This window comes from Bombina bombina, chromosome 4 (assembly GCF_027579735.1).
Source record: "Bombina bombina isolate aBomBom1 chromosome 4, aBomBom1.pri, whole genome shotgun sequence".
Lineage (NCBI taxonomy): Eukaryota > Metazoa > Chordata > Amphibia > Anura > Bombinatoridae > Bombina > Bombina bombina.
Window position 1 is genome coordinate 371,599,464 of NC_069502.1, and position 22,298 is coordinate 371,621,761.

Here is a 22,298-nt window from a genome sequence, read left to right on the forward strand (position 1 = left end):
CTGTTTCATTGGGATGGTAGATTTTGCCAATTTACTTTCCTGTCATTCTAGCTCAGATTAGCCCTGTGGTGCTTTACAAGAGGTGCTTAATGCTTTACCTAAAGGTCTAACTCAACAAGGCCCTATGCATTTCCCCTTTTACAATAATTACCAGAAATATTATTTTTATTAGTAGTTTTTACTGCTATCTCATTCCAATCACCTGTTCCTGGCCAACATTTATTTTCCCTCTTTTGAAGATGAGTGCCCCCACCCCTTATTTTTTTTTAACCTTTTCCTTAGCTCCAGGAAATCAAGTCCATCCATCTTGCTTTTTCTGCCAGAATGAGACATTTCTAGGAATCCTTGTCGAACAATGTCCTTTCAAGAGAGGCATTTAGTTTCCCATGTGACTGTCAGGCTCCAGGAATAAGAACATTATATTCTATGGCCTGGGCATAATGTGTATATTTGTCCCTGGGAAGGGATATTGATTCTATTCAAGATCGGCAGTTATGTTTGTCATTTTTTGACAGAACTTTTGTTCAAGGGGACACTTACAACATGATTAATTTGTATAATTTGGTTATAGCTGCAGGCCATTCACCTATCAATAGTAAGTCAATGGACAGAGGCCATTTAGTCTACCATCTTATAAAGGCTGTTCACTTGAAGATTTCCCCTTAATTTGAATATTCCCAAATTGTGGGATGTGGTAGCCATATTTTCCTTTCACAGAAGCATGCTGCCAAACAATTCTCTCCCTCTCAAGCAACTATCTGCAAATCTAACCATTTTGTCTTGTTTGGTGTTTTTTAAATGGGTCTCTGATGACAAAGCCGTGAATGCTCATTGTCATTCCTTTCTTCCAGATGAGGTGTCCTTTCAGGTGGTGCTTATTACCATATCTCTTCCTGTTACTCTTTATCCATCTTTTGGCTTGATGGGTGAGGTGACCTCTATTAAAAGGGTGTTGTACTCTTTTGTGAGGGTAAGGAGGGAGGTGGGTGGGCAGCCCAATGCTGGAGGGGGGCGGGAGCGCTATGCTACAGAAAAAACCCTCAGAGTGGCACGGAGGGGGAAGGAGGGAGGGGGAGGGCGAAGGAGGGAGGGGGAGGAGGGAGAGGGGTATCATACTGTGGAGGTGGGATAAGAGGGTGGGAAATTGATCTGGGAGGGGGTAAATAAGGTGGGAGGCAGCTACACTACAGAAAAAAATAGGAATTAAGGTAGAAAAAATCTGATTGGCTGATTGAATCAGCCAATCAGATTCAAGTTCAATCTGATTGGCTGAACCAATCAGCCAATCAGATTGAGCTTGCATTCTATTGGCTGTTCCGATCAGCCAATAGAATGTGAGCTCAATCTGATTGGCTGATTGGATCAGCCAATCGGATTGAACTTGAATCTGATTGGCTGATTCAATCAGCCAATCAGATTTTTTCTACCTTAATTCCGATTGGCTGATAGAATCCTATCAGCCAATCGGAATTCGACGGACGCCATCTTGGATGACGTCATTTAAAGGTACCTCATTCGTCGTTCAGTCGTCGGCCAGGATGGATGCTCCACGTTGGTGGAGCGAAGAAAGAAGATTGAAGATGCCGCTTGATGGAAGATGCTGCCGGATGGAAGAAGACTTTGCTGCCGCTTGGATAAAGACATCGCCGGGATGAAGAATTCTTCTTTGCCGCTTGGATAGACATCGCCCGGATCGGATGAGGAGTTCGGCCCGGCGTGGTGAAGATAAGGTAGGGAGATCTTCAGGGGGGTAGTGTTAGGATTATTTAAGGGGGGTTTGGGTTAGATTAGGGGTATGTGGGTGGTGGGTTGTAATGTTGGGGGGTGGTATTGTGTTTTTTTTTCAGGCAAAAGAGCAGTTTTCTTTGGGGCATGCCCCGCTAATGGCCCTTTTAAGGGCTGGTAAGGTAAAAGAGCTTTGAACTTTTTTTAATTTAGAATAGGGTAGGGAATTTTTTTTATTTTGGGGGGCTTTATTATTTTATTAGGGGGCTTAGAATAGGTGTAATTAGCTTAAAAATCTTGTAATCTTTTTTTTATTTTTTGTAATTTAGTGTTTGTTTTTTTTAGTGTTTGTTTTTTTTTAGTTTAGTTTATTTAATTGTATTTTTAGATAGATATTTGTAGTTTATTTAATTTATTGATAGTGTAGGTGTATTTGTAACTTAGGTTAGGATTTATTTTACAGGTAATTGGGTAATTATTTTAACTAGGTAGTTATTAAATAGTTAATAACTATTTAATAGCTATTATACCTAGTTAAAATAATTAACAATTTACCTGTAAAATAAATATAAACCCTAACATAGCTACAATGTAATTATTAATTATATTGTAGCTATCTTAGGGTTTATTTTATAGGTAAGTATTTAGATTTAAATAGGAATATTTTAATTAATAATATTAATATTAGATTTATCTTAATTAGAGTTTAGTTAGGGATGTTAGAGTTAGATAGGGTTATTATACTTAATATATATATATAATATAATAACAATATTAACTATATTAACCCTAATATAATTAGGGTTAATATAGTTAATATATATAATATAATAACTATATTAACTATATTAACCCTAATATAATTAGGGTTAATATAGTTAATATAGCTGGCGGCGGTGTAGGGGGATTAGATTAGGAGTTAATACATTTATTATAGGTGGCCGCGGTGTAGGGGGATGTAGATTGTAGGCAAAAGAGCAGTTTACATTGTGACAAAGCCCCGCCAAAAGCCCTTTTAAGGGCTGGTAAAAGAGCTGAATTATTTGGGGCATGCCCCGCAAAAAGCCCTTTTAAGGGCTGGCAAAAGAGCTGTTACTTTGGGGCAATGCCACGCAAAAAGTCCTTTTCAGGGCTATTTGTAGGGTTAGACTTAGGTTTAGTGGTAGGGATAGTTTAGTATTTTAGGGGTTAAATAATTTAATATAGATGGCGGCGGGGTAGGGGGATTAAATTAGGGGTTAATAATTTTAAAATAGATGGCGGCGCGGTAGAGGCTCACTTTAGGGGGTAGGTAAGGTAGATGTCGGCGGGGTAGGGGCTCACTTTAGGGGGTAGGTAAGGTAGATGTCGGCGGGGTAGGGGCTCACTTTAGGTTGTTATAGATTTAATATAGCTGGTGGCGGGGTCCGGGAGCGGCGGTTTAGGGGTTAATACATATTTTATTGTTAGGATAGTGAGGGGGGATAGCGGATAGAGGGTTAGACGTGTCGGAATATGTTAGGGAGGCGTGTTAGACAGTGCGGGTGATTTCATACTTTAGTCAGGTTTTGTAGGCGCCGGCAGTTTCTAACGTGCCGTAAGTCACTGGCGACGCCAGAAATTTGTACTTGCGCAGATTTCTGGACATCGCTGGTTTATCCGACTTACGGCACTTTAGCATCTGACGGCGCCGTATATTGGATAGCTCGAGATGCGAGCTGAAACTGCAGGCGATGCGGGTTCCCTCGCTTGCGCCGCAAACTACGCCGTATATCGGATCGCGCCCCACATGCACAGCTGCAATTGGCGGCCTTCTAATTACCAAAAAACAATGGCAAAGCCATATATGTCTGCTATTTCTGAACAAAGGGGATCCCAGAGAAGCTTTACAACCATCTGTGCTATGATTGCACAAGCTGTTTGTAAATAATTTAAGTGAGAAACCTAAAGTTTGTGAAAAAGTTAACGATTTTTTTTATTTGATCGCATTTGGAGATGAAATGGTCTAGAAATCGGCCTAGATCAATACTTTGGGTTGTCTACTAAAAAAAAAATATAGTTTTGATAGGTAAATATAAAAAAATGCTCTATTTCTGTTTAAATGTAGTGATGGCAAAAATGCTAAAAATGCTCTGGTCCTTTGGGGAAGTTTTAGCCTGAAATGTCCGGTCCTTAAGGGGTTAAATCACACATTAGCTTGAGCACAATTGAATTTAAAGCGCGTTGGTATAGTGCAACCTCAGATCTCTGGTTAACTGTTACGCTTGAATAAAAAGTTGCACAAAACACATAAAAAATACATTTAAAAGTAAGTGTAAGGGGGGGAGTGGAGCAAGCTCTGAGACTGAACGGACGCATACTGCCACAGTTCCGGCTATATATCACAAATTGCTATATATTTAACCATTCAACTCAGCACAATTTGGGCACTTAAAGTGTTTAATGACTCATGGAACTGGATTACAGAGCTCAGTGACTAAGGGAATGCGAGCAAGCACAGAAAATTCTCCCGGGTTCTCTAGTGCCGGGACCTTCGAAGAAGTGGCCATCTTTCAGCCCACGTAGCAGAGTATTACTGCTCTACAAACCGCAACTACAATTAATCCGGTTAGTGCCATAAACTATACCCTGAGGCTTAACGAAATTGGTTCTCTAACTAAAGGGGACATCTGGAAGCATCTGGCGGTACTAGGGGAGGTACACAGTATATGCCAAAAAATGTCATGTGAGGCTGTATTACTCCTACAAGCAATAGACTCATTGTTCAGTGACCACTTCCAACGTCTGGAGGACCTCTTCATTCATGAATGGAGGGGCCTTTACACCTTGCAGACGCGAATGGACCAAGCGACTGGTGACGACCGTTTTCAAATCCAGAAGAGTCTGATACAAACTGACCATGAGGCAGATGGCCCGCCGCTCTACTGTGAGGAATTACTGCTGGCTGAAGCACCTACATTAAGGGGCAGCACTGGCAGCATACATATAACATCAGCAGAGTTTCCTGCCAGACCAGCACTGCTGATAAAGTTGCCGAGGGTGAATACACAGTTTTACAGCGTGAGGGAGGTTGATTCAAAAGCCCTGAAAGACCCCTGGTTTCAGAGTTGAAGATGAGATTCCATGGCTTTGTTGCATATCGCATTGTAAATGGCGATGAGCAGGTTGATGTTCATGGACCCTTAATCTACATAGCTTTTTTCTCAACACCTTGTGTATCACTGTCTGATATCCAGCATCTACTACTAGCCTGGAATCCTCCAAAAATAGGTGTGGGGTAATCCCTGTGAGCCTTATAAGAGTTATGTATAGGAGTCAGGGCCTTAGCTTCTCTATGACTGCTCTTCATACTCATTTTGGTCTCTTTGCGTCTATAATGTTAGAAAGTTAAAGCACATTTTTAAGTTATAATTTGTTTGTTCTACTATACTTTGTCCACAGATTACCAAGTACTTGTTGTGATTTATTCCAGGATCTGTATGATCTAGTAGAGCCCCTAGCAATCAGTGTTACAGAAAGATAATGATCTATTCCTTAAAGTAGTGTAAGCTAAAATTTTAAATTATTATGAAGCATTACTAGTTTATTAGTTAGCTGTTTGGCATTGGTATTGAAGACTTATCCCTGCAAGAATATATATTGAGTCTATGAGTATGTTGAGTGCAAGACATAGGGGCCTATCTATCAAGCTCCGAATGGAGCTTGAGGGTCCGTGTTTCTGGTGAGCCTGCAGGCTCACCAGAAACAGCAGTTATGAAGCAGCAGTCACAAAGACTGCTGCTCCATAACCCTGTCCGTCTGCTCTGATGAGGCGGACAGGAATCGCCGGAGTTCAACCCGATCGAGTACGATTGAGTTGATTGACACCTCTCTGCTGGTGGCCGATTGGCCGCAAGTCTGCAGGGGGCGGCATTGCACCAGCAGCTCTTGTGAGCTGCTGGTACAATGCTGAATATGGAGAGCGTATTGCTCTCTGCATTCAGCAATGTCTGTCGGACTTGATCCGCACTGTCGGATCAGGTCCGACAGACATTTGATAAATGGGCCTCATTGTATTTATCAAACTTTGTTTGCCAATGTATAGGCTTACTATAAATGATATTAGTTACAAATGCTTCCACTAGAGTAAATCTCTGCAGCCCAGTATAAAATATGTTTTGTAGTATCTCCTTTGATCCAGCTAACTGCCGAACATTTTTTTATATTTGTTTGTCTGTTATATGTATCTATTTCTTTACTGAACCTACACAGATGATAGATACTGACGGCTAAATAGATACTTGACCTGGTGTCCCTAGTTATATATTCATATAATGCTTTTATTAGGGGCTTGGATGTCTGCGGCCGAGATGTCTGAGCCTTTCCACCTTTATATTTACAGATATGATATGTAGATTCCATATGGATAGGGGACTTCATTGTCAGCTGGGAAATACTAGCATCCAATATCTGATAGGTGTTTATACTTTTACAAATAGTCCCAGATATTTGTTTATTATTATAGTTCAATGTGCTACAGTAGATGTCCTGAAAGGATTGGAGAAAATCCGACTGCTTACATATGTTAGCTCCTTCTTTTCTAGTAGGTGACATTATGTGCACAATTCATAACTTGTTACTATGGCCATTGCTCTGCTGTGACGCGCAGATTAACTCCAAAGTATTTGACGCAGGCCGGACCTGCACTACTACTACTATCTATGATCTCCTTACTCATAATATCTTAAATGAGCTACATAAATCACGTCAAATCGATAAGTTTAGATCCTTAGGCTCCACTATGTCAGGTATAACTCCAGCCCAACATGCAACTAGCTCATTTTTATGTACCCACTGGTAACTCCTGTGCTCATGAGTCTTACACTTAGATATGTCGCTTTGTATTATTGAAGCTTGTTTACCCGGAGTTATGATGTAACAGTTTACCTTGTCTTCCTATGGAGGCACGATTTTTTGGCATGTGCTGCTTATCACACTTAAATAACCACCTCCCCCCCCCCCCACACACACACATAATAAACCTCCTGGATTGGGAGGGTTAACTATGCGGTTTATCTCGTCTATACCGCACCCTAACTACTTTCTGCATAGTAACTCTTACAGTACAACATAATATTGACCGAATTTTCCATTCCTAGTTTAGTAAGACTGTTTAACATTACCTACAAGCTGAATTTAAGCTCTTAAATCCATCACCTCATACTTACATATTTCATCACATCACTCATTCATGGGAAAACTTAGTTAGTGGCTTCTTGGCTACTGCCTACCATGCTTTTTGTACGTGAGTGTATCCTTGTTTTTCCTTTTTCTAATTTATATTGCTCCTTGATGTATTCCTTAAATGCATACGTTAGGTTTCTTCAAAAAAATAAAAAAAATGAGGACTTTCCAAACAAGTGTAAAAACCTACCCAGATAGGCCTTGAATGTTTGTTTTGTTATTCTCAAATTGCCATGTAATGAGCATTTACTTAATTAAAAAAAAAAAAAAAAAAAAGTAAGCGTAAGACCGTTTTGTCCAACCTGTTCCTGTTGTGAACTTTTAATTTTTTGGAAATAAAGCATCTATTTTGAAAGCAATCGGGATTCCTCTTTTTTTTAATGATTTAAAAGTACAATTGCACTAATCATAACACTGTTTGATTAAAAAAATGTTTTAAATTACAATTAAAATGTATAAGGGCTCAAAGATATGAGGGTCTCAGGTGAAGCCACCAATCGACAAGCGCTGCCCAGGGTGCTGAAAAAATGGGCCAGCTCCTAAGCTTACATTCCTGCTTTTTAAAATAATGATATCAAGATAATGAAGACAAATTGATAACAGGAGTAAATTAGAACGTTACTTAAAATTTTCTGAAAGACAAAATTTGGGTTTCATATCCCGATAAAGGGTTAACTTGCACAATGATGTAATGACTGGCACGGATCCTCACCACGTTCAGGTATCTACTAGTCAGTTTAGATGTTTTGCAAGTGAACAATAGAAATGTTATCTGCTTTCCTGGATGTTTAGCAAACAGACCATATTGGAATACCCAGAGAATTTATAAAGGGCAAATGCAGATCATCACAAAGTAAATGAAGTAACCCAGATTGATAGGATAAAAGTATTTTTGTGCTATACAAAATACATTGTCAAAACCAGCAGTGTGCATTGGAATGTTAGATGCTACAAAACTCTTCCCTGTTGTGTATAATAGCTTTTCTGTTATAATGCCACAAATAGAAACTGGGATTCATTTCAAATGTTTTATTTTGTTCAACAAAAAAGATTTATTTTTCAGCAAAGGAATTTTCTTACCAACACAACTCAGATTCCCACAGACTCCTTGCAAAGCATACATAATCAATATGTTAGGGCTAGAGAAATTGCTGCTGTCTTCTCAATACATGGGAAACTTTCACACAAAATACCATTGATATGTGGCACAATTTAAGAGGTTTTTTGTTTTCCTGTACACATCTGCTGTACCAAAACTTAGGCAGAAGAAAATGTTCTGGAAAAGAATCTGGAGATGCAGAGGGGAGTTCCTGGTTATTTGTATGCAAGGAATGCTTAGCAAATCAAAGGAGCTGAGTGGCTGGGGCATGCTACAAATTGTTACCCTTAGGGAACTGCATTATTTGCATGATTTGGTGTGAATCCAGTTCATCAGCCCACTTCCCTGCAAGGCTGAAAACCTCAGTTTACATCTTTGTTGGAGTTTACTATATAGATGCATTTTGGACATTTTCTGTGAGAACATTCCTGTGCAGCAGCTGTGTAACATTCTGTTGAAAAACACATTAGCAATGTTTTAGGGAGGGTTGTTCATAGATTTCCATATTTTCTTCACTGGTTAAAATTATGTAACAAAAAAACAAATATTCTTGAGGTTAAAAGTTTTGTCATGCTGGGTCCCTTGGCTGTCCAACAAGGATGATCATGAAGTTCATTTATCATTAAATTGTGTAACATATGGAAGTAATTACCTTTTATTAAAAACATAAGCCAATCACTCAAGATTCAAACTGAGATATCTGTAAAATATTAACAAATAAAAAAATGACTTTGTCTTAATATAGTAAGCACAGAATAATAATGATTCTATAGACAACCTGTGCTTTTTATACTAATTAGCTATATAAGCACAAATCCAACTGTGTCATGTTTTTGTGAACATATTTGTCATATTCAGTAGCGCATAGTGTCAAATAAGGGCTTGACAAATAATGAAGGTGTTCTAGGTTAAATCAACATATGTAAATATGCTATTTTTTGAGAGTAGAATATGATGGGTGTTGACTATGTAGCCCGGATATCACACCAGGGATAATGTGACAATGGCATGTCAAAGCCTCACTAATATGGGTCAAAGCCTCACTAATATGGGTCAGAGCCTCACTAATATGGGTCAAAGACTCACTAATATGGGTCAAAGCCTAACTAATATGGGTCAGAGCCTCACTAATATGGGTCAAAGACTCACTAATATGGGTCAGAGCCTCACTAATATGGGTCAAAGACTCACTAATATGGGTCAAACCCTCACTAATATGGGTCAGAGCCTCACTAATATGGGTCAAAGACTCACTAATATGGGTCAAAGCCTCACTAATATGGGTCAGAGCCTCACTAAAATTGGTCAGAGCCTCACTAATATGGGTCAAAGCCTTACTAATATGGGTCAGAGCCTCACTAATATGGGTCAAAGCCTTACTAATATGGGTCAGAGTCTCACTAATATGGGTCAAAGCCTCACTAATATGGGTCAGAGCCTCAATAATATGGGTCAGAGCCTCACTAATATGGGTCAAAGACTCACTAATATGGGTCAAAGCCTCACTAATATGGGTCAGAGCCTCACTAATATGGGTCAAAGACTCACTAATATGGGTCAAAGACTCACTAATATGGGTCAGAGCCTCACTAATATGGGTCAAAGACTCACTAATATGGGTCAAAGCCTCACTAATATGGGTCAGAGCCTCACTAAAATGGGTCAGAGCCTCACTAATATGGGTCAAAGCCTTACTAATATGGGTCAGAGCCTCACTAATATGGGTCAAAGCCTTACTAATATGGGTCAGAGTCTCACTAATATGGGTCAAAGCCTCACTAATATGGGTCAGAGCCTCACTAATATGGGTCAAAGACTCACTAATATGGGTCAAAGCCTCACTAATATAGGTCAAATCCTCACTAAAATGGGTCAGAGCCTCACTAATATGGGTCAGAGCCTCACTAATATGGGTCAGAGCATCACTAAAATTGGTCAAAGCCTCACTAATATGGGTCAGAGTCTCACTAAAATGAGTCAGAGCCTCACTAATATGGGTCAGAGCCTCACTAATATGGGTCAGAGTCTCACTAATATGGGTCAAAGCCTTACTAATATGGGTCAGAGTCTCACTAATATGGATCAAAGCCTTACTAATATGGGTCAGAGCCTCACTAATATGGGTCAAAGCCTCACTAATATGGGCCAAAGGCTCACTAATATGGGTCAAAGCCTCACTAATATGGGTCAGAGCCTCACTAATATGGGTCAAAGACTCACTAATATGGGTCAAAGCCTCACTAATATGGGTCAGAGCCTCACTAAAATGGGTCAGAGTCTCACTAATATGGGTCAAAGCCTTACTAATATGGGTCAGAGTCTCACTAATATGGGTCAAAGCCTTGCTAATATGGGTCAGAGCCTCACTAATATGGGTCAAAGCCTCACTAATATGGGTCAAAGCCTCACTAATATGGGCCAAAGGCTCACTAATATGGGTCAGAGTCTCACTAATATGAGTCAGAGCCTTACTAATATGGGTCAGAGCCTCACTAATATGGGTTAAAACTCACTAATATGGGTCAGAGTCTCACTAATATGGGTCAAAGCTCACTAATATGGGTCAGAGCCTCACTAAAATGGATCAGATCCTCACTAAAATGGATCAGAGCCTCACTAATATGGGTCAGAGCCTCACTAAAATGGGTTAGAGAATCATTAATATGGGTCAAAGCCTCACTAATATGGGTCAAAGGCTCACTAATATGGGTCAGAGTCTCACTAAAATGGGTCAGAGCCTTACTAATATGGGTCAGATCCTCACTAATATGAGTCAAAGCTCACTTATATGGGTGAGAGCCTCACTAATATGGGTCAGAGGCTCACTAATATGGGTCAAAGCTCACTAATATGGGCCAGAGCCTCACTAATATGGGTCAGAGTCTCCCTAATATGGGTCAGAGCCTACTAATATGAGTCAGAGCCTCACTAATATGGGTCAAAGCTCACTAATATGGGTGAGAGCCTCACTAATATGTTTCAGAGCCTCACTAATATGGGTCAAAGCCTCACTATTATGGGTCAGAGCCTCACTAATATGGGTCAAAGCCTCACTAATATGGGTCAGAACCTCACTAATATTAGTCAGAGTCTCACTAATATAGGTCAGAGCCTTACTAATATGGGTCAGAGCCTCACTAATATGGGTCAAAGCTCACTAATATGGGTGAGAGCCTCACTAATATGGGTCAGAGTCTCACTAATATGGGTCAAAGCTCACTAATATGGGTCAGAGCCTCAATAATATGGGTCAGAGTCTCACTAATATGGGTCAGAGCCTTACTAATATCGGTCAGAGCCTTACTAATATGGGTCAAAGCTCACTAATATGGGTGAGAGCCTCACTAATATGGGTCAGAGATTCAAAACTAAAATAAATGTGGATATATTCAAGACTAATGTAACATATGTATTTTATAAGGTACATGAAACGTGCACTTTCTTGATTCACATAAGGCACAACATTTAAATAAAACTTTTCAAATTTGTTCTATCTTCAAATTTACTTTGTTCTCTTGGTATCCTTGGTTCAAGTGCATACTTAGGTAGGCTCAAGAGCATATACAGTGTATTCAACAATGTATATCACTGCAAACCCCGCTGCCATATAGTGCTCAAGACACAGGCAATTAACTGTGCTTACCTAGCTATTTAACAAAAGATACCAAACTTGATAATAAAAGTAAACTGAAAAGTTTTTTTGCTTAAATCTGTGCTCTGCTTGAATCATGCAGTTTGTTTTGCTATCGTGCCCCTTTAATAACAGATTAAAAGATGCCAACCAGAACATTATGAGCAGTTCCCATTTTTATAATTTATTATCATCCATCTACCACAAACAAGAGTTAGGGGTGGAGAGTGTATTCACAATTTAAATAAAACAGCTACCTGTATCCCCACCTTTTCCTTATCCCCAGGATTATAACAGAGTATTTCTTTCATATAGGTGGCGAGAGTCCACAATTTGTTACATATGGGATATACATTCCCATCAGCAGGAGGCAAAGTTTCCCAAACCCCAAAGCCTATAAATACCCCACCCACCTCACTCATATCTCAGTTTAAACGTTGCCTCCTTTGGAGGTGGTTGAAGTATGATGTGCTTCACTGATAGGTGCTTCAGTGTATTTTGAAGTCCGTTTTTCCCTCAAAGTACAATGTTTGTCAGAGAGAAGTAAGGGAAGGGAAGTTTGCATAAGGTTACCATGTTTTTACCTCTGTCTAAAACCTTATATGGCCTATCTGTAAAACGGTCGAGACTCGCAGGGATTAATCTCCTGCCTCCCTTTACAGTCCAACACACTTCCTTTTTTCTACCTCTGCTGATATGTTTCAGCATTGGCTTGGCCTGTCTGTGTTTAGTGGACAAGTGTCTACCACATTCGCGTTAAGTATTTTTTCTTTAAAGACACTTCTAGCTTATTTTGGGTACTTGCTGTTTAAAGTTACATGCCATATATTATGTTTTATATTGCAGCCCAGGGACAGTAGTTTTTTTCTCTATGCTTAATATTAGCGATGCAGCTTTTTTTAAAATATACGTTGCCACTACTTAACTTTTTATGGGGATTAGTTTTAAAATGCTAGCACACCGCTGATGTGCACTGTTTTTTCTTTGCCTTGATTTAAATTTATAGGCCAGCTATATTGCTTACCTTTAGCCGTTTTATGTATTTTGCTTGAGTGCACCGCCTTATGACGTCTTCATGTGCTCCGTTTTTTTTTCACGCTTTTTGACGCTGATTTTCGCACACTTTCTTTGCTTAAGTATTAGCTCCTTGCATCTCTTTATGTATCTCTAATCAGAGAGCAGGGTATTGCTGTGTTTCCTTATTTGGGCGATATCTTGGTTCTAGCTCAATCTTTTCATTTAGCAGAATATCACACAAATCAACTATTGTTGTTTCTTCAAAATCATGGTTGGAGGATTAATTTTTCAAAGAGCTTCTTGACTCCTCAGACAAAGGTCACTTATTTGGGATTCCAAATAGACTCAGTGTCCATGAATCTATCATACCCTTCAGTGACTATGTGCATGGAGGTGTTAAACCTAATGATTGCAGCATCTAACGCAAACCCCTTTGCTCATTTTTATATGAGACTTTTTCAACTTTGCATGCTGCGCCAATGGTGCAAGGATTATACTCGAATATCACAACTAATATTCTTGGATCCCAACACTAGACCACCAATTTCTTCAGGGGGCCTCCTCTAGTCTGTGATTACAACAGATGCAAGTCTTACAGGTTGGGGAGCAGTATGGGGCTCTCGGATTGCACAGGGAGTTTGGAATATTCAGGAAGCAAAGATTCCAATCAATATCTTAGAATTCTGTGCTCTTTTCAAAGCTCTTCAAGCTTGGCCTCTTTTGAAGAACAAACCTTTTATTTGTTTTCAAACAGACAATATCACAACAGTGGCATATGTCAATTATCAAGGGGGAACTCGAAGTTACCTAGCCATGGAAGAAGTATCCCGGATACTTTCTTGGGCCGAAACCAATTCCTGTCTCATCACTGCGATTCACATCCCAGGTGTGGACAACTGGAAGGCAGATTATCTCAGTTGTCAGTCTCTTCACCCGGGAGAATGGTCTCTCCATCAGTATGTACTCTTACAAATTGTTCAGATCTGGGGTCTTCCACAAATAAATCTTATGGCCTCTCGTCTGAACAAGAAACTTCCCAGATACCTTGCAAGGTCAAGGGATCCTCAGGCAGAAATGACGGATGCTCTAGCAGTCCTTTGGTCATTCCAATATGCTTATAAATGTCCTCATGTCAGGGTTTTTTCCCTGTTTTGTTTGCCATGTGCTACTGGCAGCCATTTTACTCACCTCTCTTCATGACTATGGTGCATTGTGGGGGATGCTGCTCATTTCCTGCACTTCCTTTTATGGCCAGACTGGTGTGCATCATCCGTGTGAGACAGGATGCAGTCTCAGAATTGTGATGTTATCACTTATTATTTAAAGGGCCTCTGTTCAGTATGCTTTGCCTTTGCATTGTCTCAGACCTGTTTGTGAGAGTTCCCATGTATTACCTGGCTGCCTGACATCCTTCCTGGTTCCTGATCCCTGGCTTGTTCCTGACTCTGCTGTTTTCCTTGTTGCTGATTCCGGTTCATCTGACTATTCGCTTTGGCTCCTGACTCGGCTCGTCTGACTACCAGCTCTGGTTTTGACTCCTGGCTTGTTATTTGACTTGTGGACATTTTGTTATTTTTTGCTATTAATAAAAGTGTGATTATTTTTGCATTTCTCGTCTCAGTCTTATTCTTGGCACCCTGACACCTCCTCTAGTTCTTCTACCCAGAGTGATATAAAAAATCAAGATGGAACAATCATCTGTACTTCTGATAGCTCCTGCGTGGCCTCTCAGGATCTGGTATGTAGATCTAGTTCTGATGTCCAGCTACATGCCGTGGCATCTTCTTCTAAGACCAGACCTTCTGTCTCAAGGTCCCTTCTTTCATCCAAACATAAAATCTCTGAACTTAATGGCGTGGAGATTAAACGCCTAGTTCTCAGTCACAGAGGTTTTTCAGACTCTGTAATTAATACTATGATTCAAGCAAGAAAACCTGTTTCCAGGAAAATTTATTATAAGGTTTGGAAAACTTATATTTTCTGGTGTTCCACTCATAATTTTTCTTGGCATACATTTAGAATTCCTAGAATTCTTCAGTTTCTTCAAGATGGTCTAGATAAGGACTTATCTGCCAGTACTTTGAAAAGACATATTTCTGCTCTTTCTTTTATGTTTCACCAGAAGATTGCCCATCTTCCAGACATTCATTGTTTTGTTAAGGCTTTATCTAGAATAAAACCTGTAATTAAATCTATTTCTCCTCCATGGAGTCTCAATCTAGTGTTGCAGTCTTTACAGGCTCCCCCTTTTGAGCCTATGCATTCTTTTTGTGTCCTAATCCTAAAAATGATGCAGAAAAATCTTTACATTCTTTGGATGTTGTCAGAGCTTTGAAATACTATGTTGCTGCCACTAAAGATTTCAGAAAGACTTCTAGTTTGTTTGTCATTTTTACTTGTTCACGGAAGGGTCAGAAAGCTTCTGCTATTTCTTTAGCCTCTTGGTTAAAACTTCTGATTCATAAAGTTTATTTGGAAGCGGGTCAGTCTCCATCTCAGATAATTACTGCTCATTCTACAAGATCAGTTGCCACATCATGGGCTTTCAAGAATGAGGCTACAGTTGATCAAATCTGCAAAATCTATCTATCTATTGGGTTCTTGTAAAGCGCGGCTATTCACCCGTAAGGGTCTCAAGGCGCTGAGGCTTGCAGTTCAGTTCAGTCGAAGAGCCAGGTCTTGAGGTCCTTTCTGAACTTAGTTAGGGTGGTAGCTTGTCTAAGGTGCAGCGGGAGGGTGTTCAAAGTCTTGGCAGCCAGGTGAGAGAAGGATCTGGCTCCCGCTGTGGTTTTCCTGATGCGGGGGATGACAGCGAGGGCTTGGTCGGCCGATCGAAGTTGTCTGGCAGGGGTGTAGAAGGTAACGCGGTGGTTCAAGTATTCGGGACCGATGTTGTGGAGGGCCTTGAATGCGTGGGTGAGAAGCTTGAAGGTTATTCTTTTGTTGATGGGGAGCCAGTGCAGGTTCCGCAGGTATTTGGTGATGTGGCATTGACGAGGGATGTCAAGGATTAGTCTGACCGAGGAGTTCTGGATGCGCTGTAGTTTCTTTTGGAGCTTGATGGTGGTGCCGGCGTAGAGTGCGTTACCATAGTCCAGTGGCTGCTGACGAGGGCGTGAGTGACAGTCTTCCTGGTCTCGGTTGGGATCCATTTGAAGATCTTTCGCAGCAGGTGAGGTGTGTGGAAGCATGTAGAAGAGACGGAGTTGATTTGCCGGTCCATGGAGAGTGATGAGTCCAGGATGACGCCTAGATTTTGTGCATGGTCGGTGGGGGTTGGAGGGTGTCCAAGGGCTGTGGGCCACCAGGAGTTATTCCAAGCGGATGTGGTCAGACCGAGGAGGAGGACTTCGTTCTTGTCTGCGTTCAGCTTTAGGCAGTTGTAGTTCATCCAGGTGGCGACTGCTGTCAGCCCTTCGTGGACGTTTCTCTTGGCGGTGGTGGGGTCACTGGTGAGTGAGATGATTAGCTGGGTGTCATCGGCTTAGGAGACGATGTTGAGGTCGTGTCGTCAGGTGATGGTGGAGAAAGGGGCCATGTAGATGTTGAATAGGGTGGGGCTCAGAGAAGAGCCTTGGGGTACACTACAGCTGATTTCTGTGGGCTTGGAGGTGAAGGGTGGGAGTCTAACTTTATGGGTTCTGCCGGTGAGGAAGGAGGTGATCCATTCCAGGGCTTTGTCGCGTATGCCGGCATCGTGTAGTCGGTTGTGGAGGGTGAGGTGGGAGACAGTGTTGAATGCTGCTGAGAGGTCTAGGAGAATGAGGGCTGCGGTCTCTCCTTGGTCGAGTAGGGCGAGGATGTTGTCTGTGGCGGCGAGGAGGGCAGTCTCGGTGCTGTGGTTGCTCCTGAAACCGGATTGGGAGGGGTCCAGGGTGTGGCTGGCTTCAATGTAGTCAACAAGTTGTGCATTGATGGACTTCTCGATGACTTTGGCCGCAAAGGGGAGCAAAGAGATTGGGCGGTAGTTCTTCGGATCATTGTGGTCAGCCGTGGGTTTTTTCAGTAGGGGTTTTAATTCTGCGTGCTTCCAGTCATCCGGGAAGGTGCCGGTTTCGATGGAGTAGTTGATGGTGCTGCAGAGCTCGGGGGCGATGGTGTCACCCGCTTTGTTGAAAATGTGATGCGGGCATGGGTCCAAGGGTGCTCCGGAGTGGATCGATCTCATGATCCTGATGGTGTCCTCTGTGGTGAGGGGGCTCCAGATGGTCAGTGGGGGGGGGGGGGGGGGGGTAGGTGGTGGTGTATTTGGGTGAGGTATCGGAGGGAGTTGGTGGGTAGGCGGTGGTGGGTGAGTTCTGGGGCGCGAAGCTGTCATAGATGTTGACGATCTTGCGGTGGAAGTACATTGCGATGTTATCGCAGAGGTCCTGGGAGGGTGGGATGTCATTGGTGTTGCTGTTGGGATTGGAGAATTCCTTGATGACTGTGAACAGCTCCTTGCTGTTGTGGACGTTGGCATTGATTCTATCTTGGATGGCTGTCTTCTTGGTGGTTTTGATGAGGTGGTGGTGGGTAGTAATGGCTTCTTTGTAGGCTGTTTTATTTGAGGGGGTCTTGCTGGATCTCCAGGTCCTTTCCAATCGACTGCAGTGGCGTTTGGAGTCCTGGAGGGCAGGGGTGAACCAACTAGCCTTGTTGGTGGGTTGGCGGTTGGACAGTTTCTTGAGAGGGGCGAGAGTGTTGGCGCAGTCTGTGAGCCAGTGGTGGAGGTTGCGGGCGGAGGAGTTGGCATCTGTGGAGGTAGCTGGGGGGCACTTGTTCAGGGTGGAGTGCAGTTGGTCTTCGGTGATGTTGTTCCAGTTTCTGCGGGGTGGGTGGTGCTGCTGGAGGTGTGCGGTGGGTTTGTTGAAGGAAAAATGTATGCAATGGTGGTCGGCCACTTGGTCTGGTCTTCTTTGCATACTTTTACCAAATTTTACCATTTTGATGTTTTTGCCTCTTCAGAAGCAGCTTTTGGTAGAAAGGTTCTTCAGGCAGTGATCACTCGTTGATTCTGTTGCCTATATATATATTTCTTCAGGTTTTCTGGATATTATTTTCAGTGAAAAAAGCTGTTTATAAAAACAGAATTTATGCTTACCTGATAAATTACTTTCTCCAACGGTGTGTCCGGTCCACGGCGTCATCCATTACTTGTGGAAATGTTCTCTCCCACAGGGAAAGGCAAGGAGAGCATACAGCAAGAGCTGTCCATATAGCTCCCCCTCTGGCTCCGCCCCCAGTCATTCGACCGACGGTTAGGAGAAAAAGGAGAAACTATAGGGTGCCGTGGTGACTGTAGTGTATAAAGAAAATTTTTTCAACCTGATTAAAAAAAAAAACAGGGCGAGCCGTGGACCGGACACACCGTTGGAGAAAGTAATTTATCAGGTAAGCATAAATTCTGTTTTCTCCAACATTGGTGTGTCCGGTCCACGGCGTCATCCATTACTTGTGGGAACCAATATCAAAGCTTTAGGACACGGATGAAGGGAGGGAGCAAATCAGGTTACCTAAACGGAAGGCACCACGGCTTGCAAAACCTTTCTCCCAAATATAGCCTCCGTAGAAGCAAAAGTATCAAATTTGTAGAATTTGGCAAAAGTGTGCAGAGAAGACCAAGTCGCTACCTTACATATCTGGTCAACAGAAGCCTCGTTCTTGTAGGCCCATGTGGAAGCCACAGCCCTAGTAGAGTGAGCTGTGATACGGTCAGGAGGCTGCCATCCAGCAGTCTCATAAGCCAAGCGGATAATGCTTTTCAGCCAGAAAGAGAGCGAGAGCGAGGTAGCAGTAGCTTTTTGACCTCTCCTCTTACCAGAGTAAACGACAAACAAGGATGAGGTTTGTCTAAAATCTTTTGTTGCTTCTAAATAGAACTTTAAAGCACGAACAACATCTAAATTGTGTAATAAACGTTCCTTCTTTGAAACTGGATTCGGACACAAAGAAGGAACAACTATTTCCTGGTTGATGTTCTTGTTGGAAACAACTTTTGGAAGAAAACCAGGCTTAGTACGCAAAACAACCTTATCTGAATGGAACACCAGATAGGGTGGATCACACTGCAAAGCAGATAATTCAGAAACTCTTCTAGCAGAAGAAATAGCAACCAAAAACAGAACTTTCCAAGATAGTAACTTAATATCTATGGAATGTAAAGGTTCAAACGGAACCCCTTGAAGAACTGAAAGAACTAAATTTAGACTCCAAGGAGGAGTCATGGGTCTGTAAACAGGCTTGATTCTAACCAAAGCCTGAACAAAAGCTTGTACATCTGGCAAAGCTGACAGTCGTTTGTGCAACAAGACGGATAATGCAGAAATCTGTCCTTTTAGAGAACTAGCTGACAACCCTTTATCCAAACCTTCTTGGAGAAAGGAGAGAATCTTTGGAATTTTAATCTTACTCCAGGAGAATCCTTTGGATTCACACCAACAGATATATTTTTTCCATATTTTATGGTAAATCTTTCTAGTCACAGGTTTTCTGGCTTGGACCAGAGTATCAATCACAGAATTTGAAAACCCACGCTTGGATAAAATCAAGCGTTCAATTTCCAAGCAGTCAGCTGCAGAGAAACTAGATTGGGATGTTCGAATGGACCTTGTACTAGAAGGTCCTGTCTCAAAGGTAGCTTCCATGGTGGAGCCGATGACATATTCACCAGGTCTGCATACCAAGTCCTGCGTGGCCACGCAGGAGCTATCAGGATCACCGAGGCCTTCTCCTGTTTGATCCTGGCTATGAGCCTGGGAAGGAGAGGAAATGGTGGAAACACATATGCTCGGTTGAACGACCAAGGCGCCACTAATGCATCAACTAGAGTCGCCTTGGGATCCCTGGATCTGGACCCGTAGCAAGGAATCTTGAAGTTCTGACGGGACGCCATTAGATCCATGTCTGGAATGCCCCATAATTGGGTTAACTGAGCAAAGACCTCCGGATGGAGTTCCCTCTCCCCCGGATGGAAAGTCTGACGACTCAAATAGTCCGCCTCCCAGTTGTCTACTCCTGGGATGTGAATAGCAGATGGCAGGAGTGATTCTCTGCCCATTGGATTATCTTGGTTACTTCCTTCATCACTAGGAAACTCTTTGTTCCCCCCTGATGATTGATGTACGCAACAGTCATTATGTTGTCCGACTGAAATCTTATGAACCAGGCTTCCGCTAGCTGAGGCCAAGCCAGGAGCGCATTGAATATAGCTCTTAGTTCCAAAATGTTTATCGGGAGAAGCGACTCTTCCCGCGACCATAGGCCTTGAGCTTTCAGAGAGTCCCAGACCGCGCCCCACCCCAAGAGGCTGGCGTCGGTCATGACGATGACCCACTCCGGTCTGCGGAAACTCATTCCCTGAGACAGGTGATCCTGGGTCAACCACCAGAGAAATGAGTCCCTGGTTACCTGGTCTACTTGAATTTGGGGAGACAAGTCTGTATAGTCCCCATTCCACTGATTGAGCATGCACAGCTGTAATGGTCTTAGATGAATTCGAGCAAAAGGAACCACATCCATTGCTGCGACCATTAGTCCTATCACTTCCATGCATTGAGCTATGAAGGGTTGAGGAATAGAGTGAAGAACTCGACAAGCTTTTAGAAGCTTTGTCTTTCTGACTTCTGTGAGAAAGATCTTCATTTCCACAGAATCTATTATTATTAGGGTTGCACCGATACCATTTTTTTAAGACCGAGTACAAGTACCGATACTTTTTTTCAAGTACTCACCGATACCAAGTACCGATACTTTTCTATTGTCATGTGACAGTTTCCCAAGCACATTACAACAGAGTCAGACTAACTAATGTTTTAAGATAGCTTCTTTATAAGTATGAAGAACTGTAACTCAAAATACATTATGAAATATATAAAAAAGGCAGCTTTATTGGCCTGTTGTAACAACTCAAGTAAATTTCACAGAACATGTTAAATAAAACATAAAAATAAATATATAACAAGCCCCCACTGATTCTAATAAAATAAAACACAAATACTACCTTATTTACTGCACGTAATTAAACTTCGTATTCTAAAATATTTAAGCATTCAACAAGCGTACGATCACTGGAAAATAGGTTTGTTGTATGTGGTTGTGCAATAAAGCTACTTTTTTTTTTTAATGTGACTTTAGTGGGAAGCTACTGTAATGATAAGTCTCTATCTTATTTAGGGTTTCAAGGTGTCCAATATATAACTGTGAGGGGGGGGGGGGGTAGCTAGGGTTGCCACCTGTCCTTTAAAATATAGAACACTAGTTATAAGTTACACATGCTGCAGGTTGTGCAGGAATGAATATGAATAGTGCTGTCCAGAAACACAATACATTTTCCTCCCTGCACACCCTGCAGCATGTGTAACTCATAAGGGCCCAGGAAAACATGGCTGAGGTGGCAACACTAGGGGTAGCGGCGGCGCAGTAGCGGGTGGAGCCACCTCCCTGAAATGAGCTTTTGCAGGTTGGAATGTCTGTGATGGGCACAGCATTCTTCAAGAAGATATAAAACATGCACAGGAGCACAAACAAATCACCAGACTATATTAGAAGAATGGCCAAGCCACAGCCTTTTGTTATATACTTTTTTTTTTAACTTTCATCCATTCTCTGTTCAAATCTTACTACACTACTTGTGTAAATGGAATGGTGTTTCTCAATCTACAGCACTTCATCAACCCCTGCACTAGTATAAGCTAAATTATATGGAACTGATCACTTGATATTTGTGTTTTAACTTAAAACACAAATATAAAGGGATCAGTTCCATATAATTTAGCTTATACTAGTGCAGGGGTTGATGAAGTGCTGTAGATTGAGGAACACCATTCCATTTACACAAGTAGTGTAGTAGAAATATATTTTTGCAGACTCACTTCTTTTGCAAATCACAGCATCAGCACTGAGCACCAAGCAGCTCCTTTCCACCTCTGAGCTACATGCTAGGGGTAGAACTCACTCATCGTCCTCCAAGACAGCTCCAAGTAATACACACAAATACAGTTAACCAAATAGCTGCCAGAAAAGCTGCTATGCACTGTAAAGTGTAAAGCAATTCACTGCAGTCCTCTGGTGGTCAATGGGTTAACAATTGGATTATTTGAAACTGTCTTGGAGGACAATGAGTTCTACCCCTAGCATGTGGTGCAGATGAGAGGAGAAAGTTATTTTCTATTGTGGCAAATGTCTAAAAAAGAAGTTTAATAGTCAACTCCTTGTCTAACTAGAAGAAATGCCTGGCCACTTTTGTATCAGCTAATCAGACCAGTCAGTGAGACATTTGGATGGGAACATTGGGGGGGAAAACATTATGCAGTGGGACACATTGGGGCATCTACCTTGAAATCCTAAACAGCTAGCAGGCAGCAGCACTGTGTCCTGTTCCACTTCCTAGTCAGTCTGGGCTCACAGTATGACACGGTAAGTCACATGGGGCAGAGGCACAGGGGAGGAGCACATACGGAGGGGAGATGCTGCACAGTGTGTTACTGGGCAGTGAAAAATAAGCTCACTAAAACGTTTTTATTTAAACAAGAAAGCATTTTTGAAAAACGTTATACATTAGTATTTTTATTGTACTATGTGACTTCGATGCAATGTGCCCTTCTCTGTGTACTGTAACAATAAAAATACTAATGTATAACGTTT

The 22,298-nt window shown here is 41.8% G+C and overlaps 1 long non-coding RNA gene across 1 annotated transcript; it reads right to left on the reverse strand.

The window, feature by feature from the left end:
* Positions 1-7,941: 7,941 nt before the first annotated feature.
* On the reverse strand, positions 7,942-22,033 carry LOC128655394 (uncharacterized). The gene is made up of 2 exons (XR_008401776.1): positions 21,989-22,033; positions 7,942-8,477 (listed from the first exon to the last, which is right to left on the reverse strand). It is a non-coding gene; the product is annotated as an uncharacterized LOC128655394 (long non-coding RNA).
* Positions 22,034-22,298: the final 265 nt, after the last annotated feature.